Genomic DNA, 12,368 nt, shown 5'->3' with positions numbered 1-12,368 from the left:
TCCTCTCCTTTTCTTATCCTTGACCCTGGACTGTAGAAACAATCGTCAGCTCTGATCAGAAGGCAATCACAATCTCACACATGTCAGGCCTGACTACCTCTTAAAAGGATGTGCACTAATTTCGTGGAAAAGTCCCAAAGACAGCGAAACATCCCTATGGTGAACCAACTTCTGATTTTGACGGGGCAAAAATATATCAATGCATCCCCTGGAATTGTGTTTGCCACCATACGTGTGTCAACCTCACATAAGCACCTGATTAGTCAGGCATGTGGAATTCCAAAGTGAAAAAGACCATCAAGTGCCATTTATTTGAAGGAGCATAAGTGCATAAGTTTGGCATCGCTCATCCTCACTAGGAAGAAGGAACAATGGCATCTCCGCTCCTCTTGCCTGTGCTGTTCCTGCCACTATTGTTCCCCTCATCCACCCAAGCTCAGAGAAACATCACCCTGGGATCCACTTTGGCACCCAGGGTCCAACCTTGTCATTGCTCTCACCATCTGGCGACTTTGCTTTCGGCTTCCGACCCATTGAGGGCAATGCCTCCTTCTACCTCCTCGCCATCTGGTTCAACAAGATCAGCGACAAGACGGTCGCTTGGTATGCCAAGACTGAAGGAAATATGCCCTAGAGGCAATAATAAAGTTATTATTTATTTCCTTATTTCATGATAAATGTTTATTATTCATACTAGAATTGTATTAACCGGAAATATCATACTTGTGTGAATACATAGACAAACAGAGTGTCATTAGTATGCCTCTACTTGACTAGCTCGTTGATCAAAGATGGTTATGTTCCTAGCCATAGACAAGAGTTGTCATTTGATTAACGGGATCACATCATTAGGAGAATGATGTGATTGACTTGACCCATTCCGTTAGCTTAGCACTCGATCGTTTAGTATGTTGCTATTGCTTTCTTCATGACATATACATGTTCCTATGACTATGAGATTATGCAACTCCCGTTTACCGGAGGAACACTTTGTGTGCTACCAAACGTCACAACGTAACTGGGTGATTATAACGGTGCTCTACAGGTGTCTCCGAAGGTACTTGTTGGGTTGGCGTATTTCGAGATTAGGATTTGTCACTCCGATTGTCGGAGAGGTATTTCTGGGCCCTCTCCATAATGCACATCACTTAAGCCTTGCAAGCATTGCAACTAATGAGTTAGTTGTGGGATGATGTATTATGGAACAAGTAAAGCGACTTGCCGGTAACGAGATTGAACTAGGTATTGAGATACCGACGATCGAATCTCGGGCAAGTAACATACCGATGACAAAGGGAACAACGTATGTTGTTATGCGGTCTGACCGATAAAGATCTTCGTAGAATATGTAGGAGCCAATATGAGCATCCAGGTTCCGCTATTGGTTATTGACCGGAGACGTGTCTCGGTCATGTCTACATAGTTCTCGAACCCGTAGGGTCCGCATGCTTAACGTTTCGATGACAGTTATATTATGAGTTTATATGTTTTGATGTACCAAAGGTTGTTCGGAGTCCCGGATGTGATCACGGACATGACGAGGAGTCTCGAAATGGTCGAGACATGAAGATTGATATATTGGAAGCCTATATTTGGATATCGGAAGTGTTCCGGGTGAAATCGGATTGTACCGGAGTACCGAGGGGTTACCGGAACCCCCCGGGGGCTTAATGGGCCATAGTGGGCCTTTGTGGAGAAGAGGAGAGGCGGCCAGGGTAGGGCCGCGCCCCCTCCCCCCTAGTCCGAATAGGACAAGGAGAGGAGGGCGGCGCCCCCCCCCCCCTCCTTCCTCTCCTCCACCTCTTTCCCCTCCACTCCTAATCCAACTAGGAAAAGGGAGGGAGTCCTACTCCCGGTGGGAGTAGGACTCCACCTGGCGGGCCCCTCCTGGCAGGCCGCACCTCCCCCCTTGCTCCTTTATATATGGGGGCAGGGGGCACCCTAGAGACACAACAATTGATCGTTTGATCTTTTAGCCGTGTGCGGTGCCCCCCTCCACCATAGTCCACCTCGATAATACTGTAGCGGTGCTTAGGCGAAGCCCTGCGTCGGTAGAACATCATCATCGTCACCACGCCGTCGTGCTGACGAAACTCTCCCTCAACACTCGGCTGGATCGGAGTTCGAGGGACGTCATCGGGCTGAACGTGTGCTGAACTCGGAGGTGCTGTGCGTTCGGTACTTGATCGGTCAGATCGTGAAGACATACGAGTACATCAACCGCGTTGTGCTAACGCTTCCGCTTTTGGTCTACGAGGGTACGTGGACACACTCTCCCCTCTCGTTGCTATGCATCACCATGATCTTGCGTGTGCATAGGAATTTTTTTTGAAATTACTACGTTCCCCAACAGTGGCATCCGAGCCAGGTTTTATGCGTAGATGTTATATGCACGAGTAGAACACAAGTGAGTTATGGGCGATACAAGTCATACTTCTTACCAGCATGTCATACTTTGGTTCGGCGGTATTGTTGGATGAAGCGGCCCGGACCGACATTACGCGTACGCTTACGCGAGACTGGTTCTACCGACGTGCTTTGCACACAGGTGGCTGGCGGGTGTCAGTTTCTCCAAGTTTAGTTGAACCGAGTGTGGCTACGCCCGATCCTTGCGAAGGTTAAAACAACACCAACTTGACAAACTATCGTTGTGGTTTCGATGCGTAGGTAAGAACGACTCTTGCTCAGCCCGTAGCAGCCACGTAAAACTTGCAACAACAAAGTAGAGGACGTCTAACTTGTTTTTGCAGGGCATGTTGTGATGTGATATGGTCAACGCATGATGCTATATTTTATTATGAAATGATCATGTTTTGTAACCGAGTTATCGGCAACTTGCAGGAGCCATATGGTTGTCGCTTTATTGTATGCAATGCAAACGCCCTATAATGCTTTACTTTATCACTAAGCGGTAGCGATAGTCGTAGAAGCATAAGTTGGCGAGACGACAACGATGCTACGATGGAGATCAAGGTGTCGCGCCGGTGACGATGGTGATCATGACGGTGCTTCGGAGATGGAGATCACAAGCACAAGATGATGATGGCCATATCATATCACTTATATTGATTGCATGTGATATTTATCTTTTATGCATCTTATCTTGCTTTGATTGATGGTAGCATTATAAGATGATCTCTCACTAAATTATCAAGGTATAAGTGTTCTCCCTGAGTATGCACCATTGCGAAAGTTCTTCGTGCTGAGACACCACGTGATGATCGGGTGTGATAGGCTCTACGTTCAAATACAACGGGTGCAAAACAGTTGCACACGCGGAATACTCAGGTTAAACTTGACGAGCCTAGCATATAACAGATATGGCCTCGGAATACTGAGACCGAAAGGTCGAGCGTGAATCATATAGTAGATATGATCAACATAGTGATGTTCACCATTGAAACTACTCCATCTCACGTGATGATCGGACATGGTTTAGTTGATATGGATCACGTGATCACTTAGAAGATTAGAGGGATGTCTATCTAAGTGGGAGTTCTTAAGTAATATGTTTAATTGAACTTAAATTTATCATGAACTTAGTCCTGGTAGTATTAGCATATCTATTTTGTCGATCAATAGCTCGCGTTTTGCTCCCCTGTTTTATATTTTATATGTTCCTAGAGAAAACTAAGTTGAAAGATGTTAGTAGCAATGATGCGGATTGGATCCGTGATCTGAGGATTATCCTCATTGCTGCACAGAAGAATTATGTCCTTGATGCACCGCTAGGAGACAGACCGATTGCAGGAGAAGATGCAGACGTTATGAACATTTGGCAAGCTCAATATGATGACTACTTGATAGTTTAGTGCACATGCTTAACGGCTTAGAATCGGGACTTCAAAGATGTTTTGAAAGTCATGGACCATATGAGATGTTCCAGGAGTTGAAGTTAATATTTCAAGCAAATACCCGAGTTGAGAGATATGAAGTCTCCAACAAGTTCTATAGCTAAAAGATGGAGAAGAATAGCTCAAGCAGTGAGCATGTGCTCAGATTGTTTGGGTACTACAATCGCTTGAATCAAGTGGGAGTTAATCTTCCAGATAAGATAGTGATTGACAGAATTCTCTAGTCACTATCACCAAGTTACTAGAACTTCGTGATGAACTATAATATGCAAGGGATAACGGAAATGATTCCCAAGCTCTTCGTGATGCTGAAATCGATGAAGGTAGAAATCAAGAAAAACATCAAGTGTTGATGGTTGACAAGACCACTAGTTTCAAGAAAAGGGCAATGGGAAGAAGGGGAACTTCAAGAAGAACGACAAGCGAGTTGCTGCTCAAATGGAGAAGCCCAAGTCTGGACCTAAGCCTGAGACTGAGTGCTTCTACTGCAAAGGAACTGGTCACTGGAAGCGGAACTGCCCCAAGTATTTGGCGGATAATAAGGATGGCAAAGTGAACAAAGGTATATTTGATATACATGTTATTGATGTGTACTTTACTAGTGTTTATAGCAACTCCTCAGTATTTGATACTAGTTCATTTGCTAAGATTAGTAACTCGAAACGGGAGTTGCAGAATAAACAGAGACTAGTTAAGGGTGAAGTGACGATGTGCGTTGGAAGTGGTTCCAAGATTGATATGATCATCATCGCAGACTCCCTATACTTTCGGGATTATTATTGAACCTAAATAAGTGTTATTTGGTGTTTGCGTTGAGCATGAATATAATTTGATCATGTTTATTGCAATACAGTTATTCATTTAAGTTAGAGAACAATTGTTGTTCTGTTTACATGAATAAAAACCTTCTATGGTCATACACACCAACGAAAATGGTTTGTTGCATCTCGATCGTAGTGATACACATATTCATAATATTGAAGCCAAAAGATGCAAAGTTAATAATGATAGTGCAACTTATTTGTGGCACTGCCGTTTAGGTCATATTGGTGTAAAGCGCATGAAGAAACTCCATGCTGATGGGATTTTGGAATCACTTGATTATGAATCACTTGATGCTTGCGAACCATGCCTTATGGGCAAGATGACTAAAACTCCGTTCTCCGGAACAATGGAGCAAGCAACTGGCTTATTGGAAATAATACATACTGATGTATGCAATCCGATGAGTGTTGAGGCTCGCGGCGGGTATCGTTATTTTCTGACCTTCACAGATGATTTGAGCAGATATGGGTATATCTACTTGATGAAACATAAGTCTGAAACATTTGGAAAGTTCAAAGAATTTCAAAGTGAAGTGGAAAATCATGGTGACAAGAAAATAAAGTTTCTACGATCTGATCGCGGAGACAAATATTTGAGTTACGAGTTTGGTCTTCAATTAAAACAACGTGGAATAGTTTCACAAATCCGTGCCACCTGGAACACCACAGCATAATGGTGTGTCCGAACGTCATAACCGTACTTTATTGGATATAGTGCAATCTATGATGTCTCTTACCGATTTACTACTATCGTTCTGGGGTTATGCATTAGAGACAACTGCATTCACATTAAATAGGGCACCGTCTAATCCGTTGAGACGACACTGCATGAACTATGGTTTGGAAAAAAACCTAAGCTGTCGTTTCTTCAAGTTTGGGGTTGCGATGCTTATATGAAAAAGTTTCATCCTGGTAAGCTCAAACCCAAATCGGAAAAGTGCGTCTTCATAGGATACCCAAAAGTTACTCTTGGGTACACCTTCTATCACAGATCCGAAGGCAAGATGTTCGTTGCTAAGAATGGATCCTTTCTAGAGAAGGAGTTTCTCTCGAAAGAAGTGAGTGGGAGGAAAGTAGAACTTGATGAGGTAACTGTACCTGCTCCCTTATTGGAAAGTAGTTCATCACAGAAATCTGTTCATGTGACTCCTACACCAATTAGTGAGGAAGCTAATGATGATGATCATGTAACTTCAGATCAAGTTACTACCGAACCTCGTAGGTCAACCAGAGTAAGATCCGCACCAGAGTGGTACGGTAATCCTGTTCTGGAGGTTATGCTACTAGACCATGACGAACCTACGAACTATGAAGAAGCGATGGTGAGCCCAGATTCCGCGAAATGGCTTGAGGCCATGAAATCTGAGATGGGATCCATGTATGAGAACAAAGTGTGGACTTTGATTGACTTACCCGATGATCAGCAAGCAATTGAGAATAAATGGATCTTCAAGAAGAAGACTGACGCTGACGGTAATGTTACTGTCTATAAAGCTCGACTTGTTGCAAAAGGTTTTCGACAAGTTCAAGGGATTGACTACGATGAGACCTTCTCACCCGTAGCGATGCTTAAGTCTGTCCGAATCATGTTAGCAATTGCCGCATTTTATGATTATGAAATTTGGCAAATGGATGTCAAAACTGCATTTCTGAATGGATTTCTGGAAGAAGAGTTGTATATGATGCAACCAGAAGGTTTTGTCGATCCAAAGGGAGCTAACAAAGTGTGCAAACTCCAGTGATCCATTTATGGACTGGTGCAAGCCTCTCGGAGTTGGAATAAACGCTTTGATAGTGTGATCAAAGCATTTGGTTTTGTACACACTTTTGGAGAAGCCTGTATTTACAAGAAAGTGAGTGGGAGCTCTGTAGCATTTCTAATATTATATGTGGATGACATATTGCTGATTGGAAATGATATAGAATTTCTGAATGGCTTAAAGGGATACTTGAATAAGAGTTTTTCAATGAAAGACCTCGGTGAAGCTGTGTATATATTGGGCATCAAGATCTATAGAGATAGATCAAAACGCTTGATGAGTTTTTTCAATGAGTGCATACCTTGACAAGATTTTGAAGTAGTTCAAAATGGAACAGTCAAAGAAAGAGTTCTTGCATGTGTTACAAGGTGTGAAATTGAGTAAGACTCAAAGCCCGACCACGGCAGAAGATGGAAAGAGAATGAAAGTCATTCCCTATGCCTCAGCCATAGGTTCTATAAACTATGCCATGCTATGTACCAGATCTATTGTATACCCTACACTGATTTTGGCAAGGGAGTACAATAGTGATCTAGGAGTAGATCACTGGACAGCGGTCAAAATTCTCCTTAGTGGAATAAGGATATGTTTCTCGATTATGGAGGTGACAAAAGGTTCGTCGTAAAAGGGTTACGTCGATACAAGTTTTGGCACTGATCCAGATGACTCTAAGTCTTCATCTGGATACATATTGAAAGTGGGAGCAATTAGCTAAAGTAGCTCCGTGCAGAGCATTGTAGACATAGAAATTTGCAAAAAACATACGGATCTGAATATGGCAGACCCGTTGACTAAACTTCTCTCACAAGCAAAACATGATCACACCTTAGTACTCTTTGGGTGTTAATCACATAGCGATGTGAACTAGATTATTGACTCTAGTAAACCCTTTGGGTGTTGGTCACATGACGATGTGAACTATGGGTGTTAATCACATGGTGATGTGAACTATTAATGTTAAATCACATGGCGATGTGATCTAGATTATTGACTCTAGTGCAAGTGGCAGGCTGAAGGAAATATACCCTAGAGGCAATAATAAAGTTATTATTTATTTCCTTATTTCATGATAAATGTTTATTATTCATGCTAGAATTGTATTAACCGGAAACATAATACTTGTGTGAATACATAGACAAACAGAGTGTCACAAGTATGCCTCTACTTGACTAGCTCGTTGATCAAAGATGGTTATGTTTCCTAGCCATAGACATGAGTTTTCATTTGATTAACGGGATCACATCATTAGGAGAATGATGTGATTGACTTGACCCATTCCGTTAGCTTAGCACTCGATTGTTTAGTATGTTGCTATTGCTTTCTTCATGACTTATACATGTTCCTATGACTATGAGATTATGCAACTCCCGTTTACCGAAGGAACACTTTGTGTGCTACCAAACGTCACAACGTAACTGGGTGATTATAAAGGTGCTCTAAAGGTCTCTCCGAAGGTACTTGTTGGGTTGGCGTATTTCGAGATTAGGATTTGTCACTCCGATTGTCGGAGAGGTATCTCTGGGCCCTCTCCATAATGCACATCACTTAAGCCTTGCAAGCATTGCAACTAATGAGTTAGTTGTGGGATGATGTATTACGGAACGAGTAAAGAGACTTGTCGGTAACGAGATTGAACTAGGTATTGAGATACTGACGATCGAATCTCGGGCAAGTAACATACCGATGACAAAGGGAACAACGTATGTTGTTATGCGGTCTGACCGATAAAGATCTTCGTAGAATATGTGGGAGCCAATATGAGCATCCAGGCTCCGCTATTGGTTATTGACCGCAGACGTGTCTCGGTCATGTCTACATAGTTCTCGAACCCGTAGGGTCCGCACGCTTAATGTTTCGATGACAGTTATATTATGAGTTTATATGTTTTGATGTACCGAAGGTTGTTCAGAGTCCCGGATGTGATCACGGACATGACGAGGAGTCTCGAAATGGTCGAGACATGAAGATTGATATATTGGAAGCCTATATTTGGATATCGGAAGTGTTCCGGGTGAAATCGGGATTTTACCGGAGTACCGAGGGGTTACCGGAACCCCCCGAGGGCTTAATGGGCCATAGTGGGCCTTTGTGGAGAAGAGGAGAGGTGGCCAGGGCAGGGCCGCCCCCCCCCTTTCCTTCCTCTCCTCCACCTCTTTCCCCTCCACTCCTAATCCAACTAGGAAAAGGGAGGGAGTCCTACTCCCAGTGGGAGTAGGACTCCACCTGGCGCGCCCCTCCTGGCAGGCCGCACCTCCCCCCCTTGATCCTTTATATACGGGGGCAGGGGGGCACCCTAGAGACACAACAATTGATCGTTTGATCTTTTAGCCGTGTGCGGTGTCCACCTCCACCGTAGTGCACCTCGATAATACTGTAGCGGTGCTTAGGCGAAGCCCTGCGTCGGTAGAACATCATCATCGTCACCACGCCGTCGTGCTGACGAAACTCTCCCTCAACACTCGGCTGGATTAGAGTTCGAGGGACGTCATCGGGCTGAACGTGTGCTGAACTTGGAGGTGCCGTGCGTTCGGTATTTGATCGGTCGGATCGTGAAGACGTACGAGTACATCAACCGCGTTGTGCTAACGCTTCCGATTTCGGTCTACAAGGGTACGTGGACACACTCTCCCCTCTCATTGCTATGCATAGGACTGGACGTACGAGCCAGTATTTTAGCTCGGCTCGAAGCTCGTTCTAGCTCGGCCCGACTGGGCTCGGCCCGACAACTAAAAAGGACGAGCCGAGCTGGAAATATAGGCCCGTTCAGCGACCGAGCCGAGCCTGTTTTCGCTCGGTCCAGCTCGGTGGCCCGTTTCGTCGCACACTCAAATTTTAAGATTCCGCAGCCCAGCGCTACATGAGCAGGCCAAGCCCAATACAAAGCAAACCGCTTTTCTCTGACCTACACGAGCAGCACGCACCCACGCACCCCATCCAGCACCATCCCCGCCGCCGCCGCCGCACACATCGGTCGCCCCAGCCTCCCTCCTTGCAATCTCTTCTTCTTCCCGACGCCATCCATCGATCTGCCATTCTCTTTCCCAGCAAGTTGAGGAGGGGCTGACGTTGCGGCGGTGCTGGGCAACATGCCGCGGGGGCACCTGGGGCAGGACAACGCGACCACGCTGGACGCCGCGCCTACGCATGCGGTCGTCGGCGCGCACGCACGCACGCTGGTGCTCGCGCGCTACCCACCCACGTCCTTCTCTGCTCCTAGTCCTCCCCAACGTCGGCCGCTGCGTTCCCGAAGCTGTGCCGCCACACTGCCCACGTCACTTGCCGTCCCGTCACGAGCCGCTCGGGTTGTACCGAGTCAGTGAAAAAACGAGCCGAGCCACCCATATGCAGCTCGTTGGTTTCACAAGCCAAGCCGAGCCGCTCCAAACCAAGATAAAGCGTAGCTCGGACCTAACTCGGCTCGGCTCGGCTCGTGTCCAGCCTAGCTATGCATCACCATGATCTTGCGTGTGCATAGGATTTTCTTTTTTAAATTACAACATTCCCCAACGGACTACGGACCAAGATCCATCAGCAGTGCAGGTATCGTCTACCTCTATCCTCCAACTCACCACAGATGGAGCAGTCTCGCTTCGTGACCCCTCCAGTGTGGAGGTCTGGAATCCCCAGGTAACCGGTGTGGCCTCCGCCAGCATGCGCAATAGTGGTAACTCTGTGCTCGCTGGTGCGGACGGCAACACAAAATGGCAGACTTTTGATGTGCCATCAGACACCATCCTGCCTACCCAGGTGCTGCCTTCTAACCAGACTCGTAACAAGTCACTCCGTGCTCGACTTGACACCACTGACTATTCCAATGGTCGGTTTCTCCTGGATGTGCAAAGCGATGGAAACCTTCCCTTCTATCTCGTTGCTGAGCCCTCCGGCTTCAAGCATGGTTCTTATTGGTCCACCGAGACAGCCGGGAATGGCTCACAACTGGTGTTCAATGAAACTAGCAGAGTATACTTCCTCCTAACAAATGGTACTCAGATCAACATCACATATGGTGCACTAGGGTCTATGGCAGACTACTACCACCGTGCTACACTTGACTCGGATGGTGTTTTCCGGCAATATGTATACCCAAAAAATCCAAAGTCCAGCATCTTTAGTGGTGAGGTGTGGAGTGCAGTGAGCTTACTTCCCCAAAATATCTGCCATGCAGTAGTTATAGCTGTTGGCAGTGGCGTATGTGGGTTCAATAGTTACTGCACCTTCGATGGCACCAAGAACCAGATAGTAAGTTGTGCCTGCCCACCGCAGTACAAGTTCTTTGATGAGGAGAGGAAGTACAAAGGATGCAAACAAGATTTTCAGCCGCAAAGCTGTGACTTGGATGAGGCCGCAGCATTGGCACACTATGAGCTGACCAAATTCTGGTGTGGATTGGCCACTATCGGATTACGAGCAGTATCAGCTCATAGCAGAGGATGACTGTGGGAGGCTGTGTCGGATCGACTGTTTCTGTGCCTTGGCCGTATAGAATGAAAGCACAGGCACATGTTGGAAAAAGAAGCTCCCTTTGTCTAATGGGAATATGGCCGACTATGTCCAGAGAACAGTGTTTCTCAAGGTGCCAAGTAGCAACAATTCACAGTCTGCACTCAGTACTGCCTCCAAAAAATGGAAGCAAGACAAAAAGTATTGGATCCTTGGGAGTTCCTTGTTTCTTGGTTGTTCCATATTGGTGAACTTTCTCCTCATCTCTATTCTGGTGTTTGGTACTTACTGTCATATCACCCGAAAGAAGAATGGTCCGATGTCCCAAACCTCAAGTACAACTCAGTTTCCCCTGAAGACCTTCACTTACAAAGAGCTGGAGAGAGCAAGCAGTGGTTTCAATGAGGTCCATGGTAGTGGTGCCTATGGTGTTGTGTACAAGGGTGAGTTGCAAGATGAGCTCCGGACCCACATCGTTGTCAAGAAGATCGACAAGCTGCAAGAAGAAACTGAAAAGGAGTTCACGGTGGAAGTCCAAACCATTGGACAAACATTCCACAAGAATCTGGTCCGGCTGCTTTGTTTCTGCAGTGAAGGAACTGAAAGACTGCTAGTTTATGAGTTCATGACCAATGGCTCACTCAACCGGCTTCTCTTTGCCGACGTACGGTCAAATTGGAACACACGGGTTCATATCGCACTTGGGGTGGCAAGAGGGTTGCTCTACTTGCATGAAGAGTGTAGCACACAAATCATCCATTGACATGAAGCCACATACAATTCTTCTTGACGACAACCTTGTTGCAAAGATTTCAGACTTTGGCCTAGCGAAGCTTCTCTTGAGAAATCAGACAAGGACAAACACTGGTATTAGAGGTACTCGAGGATATGTCGCCCCTGAGTGGTTCAAGAACATCGGGATCACTGCCAAGGTCGATGTCTACAGCTTTGGAGTGATCCTACTGGAGCTTGTCTGCTGCAGAAGAAATGTTGATTTGGAGGTAGTTGATGAGGAGCAGACCATACTGACTTACTGGGCAAATGACTGTTATAGGTGTCGGAGGCTCGACCTGCTGGTGGAGGGTGACGATGACGCGATCTTCAACATTAAGAAGGTGGAAAGATTTCTATCAGTAGCACTATGGTGCCTCCAGGAGGACCCGACCATGCGACCCAACACGCTGAAGGTGACACAAATGCTAGATGGAGCGGTTGCAATCCCCATTCCTCCAGATCCTTTCTCATTCATCAGTTCGCTTCCATAATATATCCTGGATTTGGCGGGACATTGTTCAGGGTCTACCTCTACTCCGCTCAATCACCAAAGTTATCCCTGGCGATGGTAAATCCACAACCTTCTGGCTGGATCTCTGGATTCCTAACCATACTACCACTCTTGCAGAACAATTCCCGGCCTTATTTTCTCATGCACTGAGGCCTAACGCCTCCGTCGCTGTGGTGCTCTCCCGACCCGAGATTGTCCCACGCAG

At 46.0% G+C, this 12,368-nt stretch overlaps 1 pseudogene; it reads left to right on the top strand.

Annotated features, from left to right (window-relative positions):
- Positions 1–371: 371 nt before the first annotated feature.
- On the top strand, positions 372–12,143 carry LOC123055546 (G-type lectin S-receptor-like serine/threonine-protein kinase LECRK1; annotated as a pseudogene).
- Positions 12,144–12,368: the final 225 nt, after the last annotated feature.

This window comes from Triticum aestivum, chromosome 2D (genome assembly GCF_018294505.1).
Source record: "Triticum aestivum cultivar Chinese Spring chromosome 2D, IWGSC CS RefSeq v2.1, whole genome shotgun sequence".
Lineage (NCBI taxonomy): Eukaryota > Viridiplantae > Streptophyta > Magnoliopsida > Poales > Poaceae > Triticum > Triticum aestivum.
This window is presented reverse-complemented; position numbering and strand designations above follow the sequence as displayed.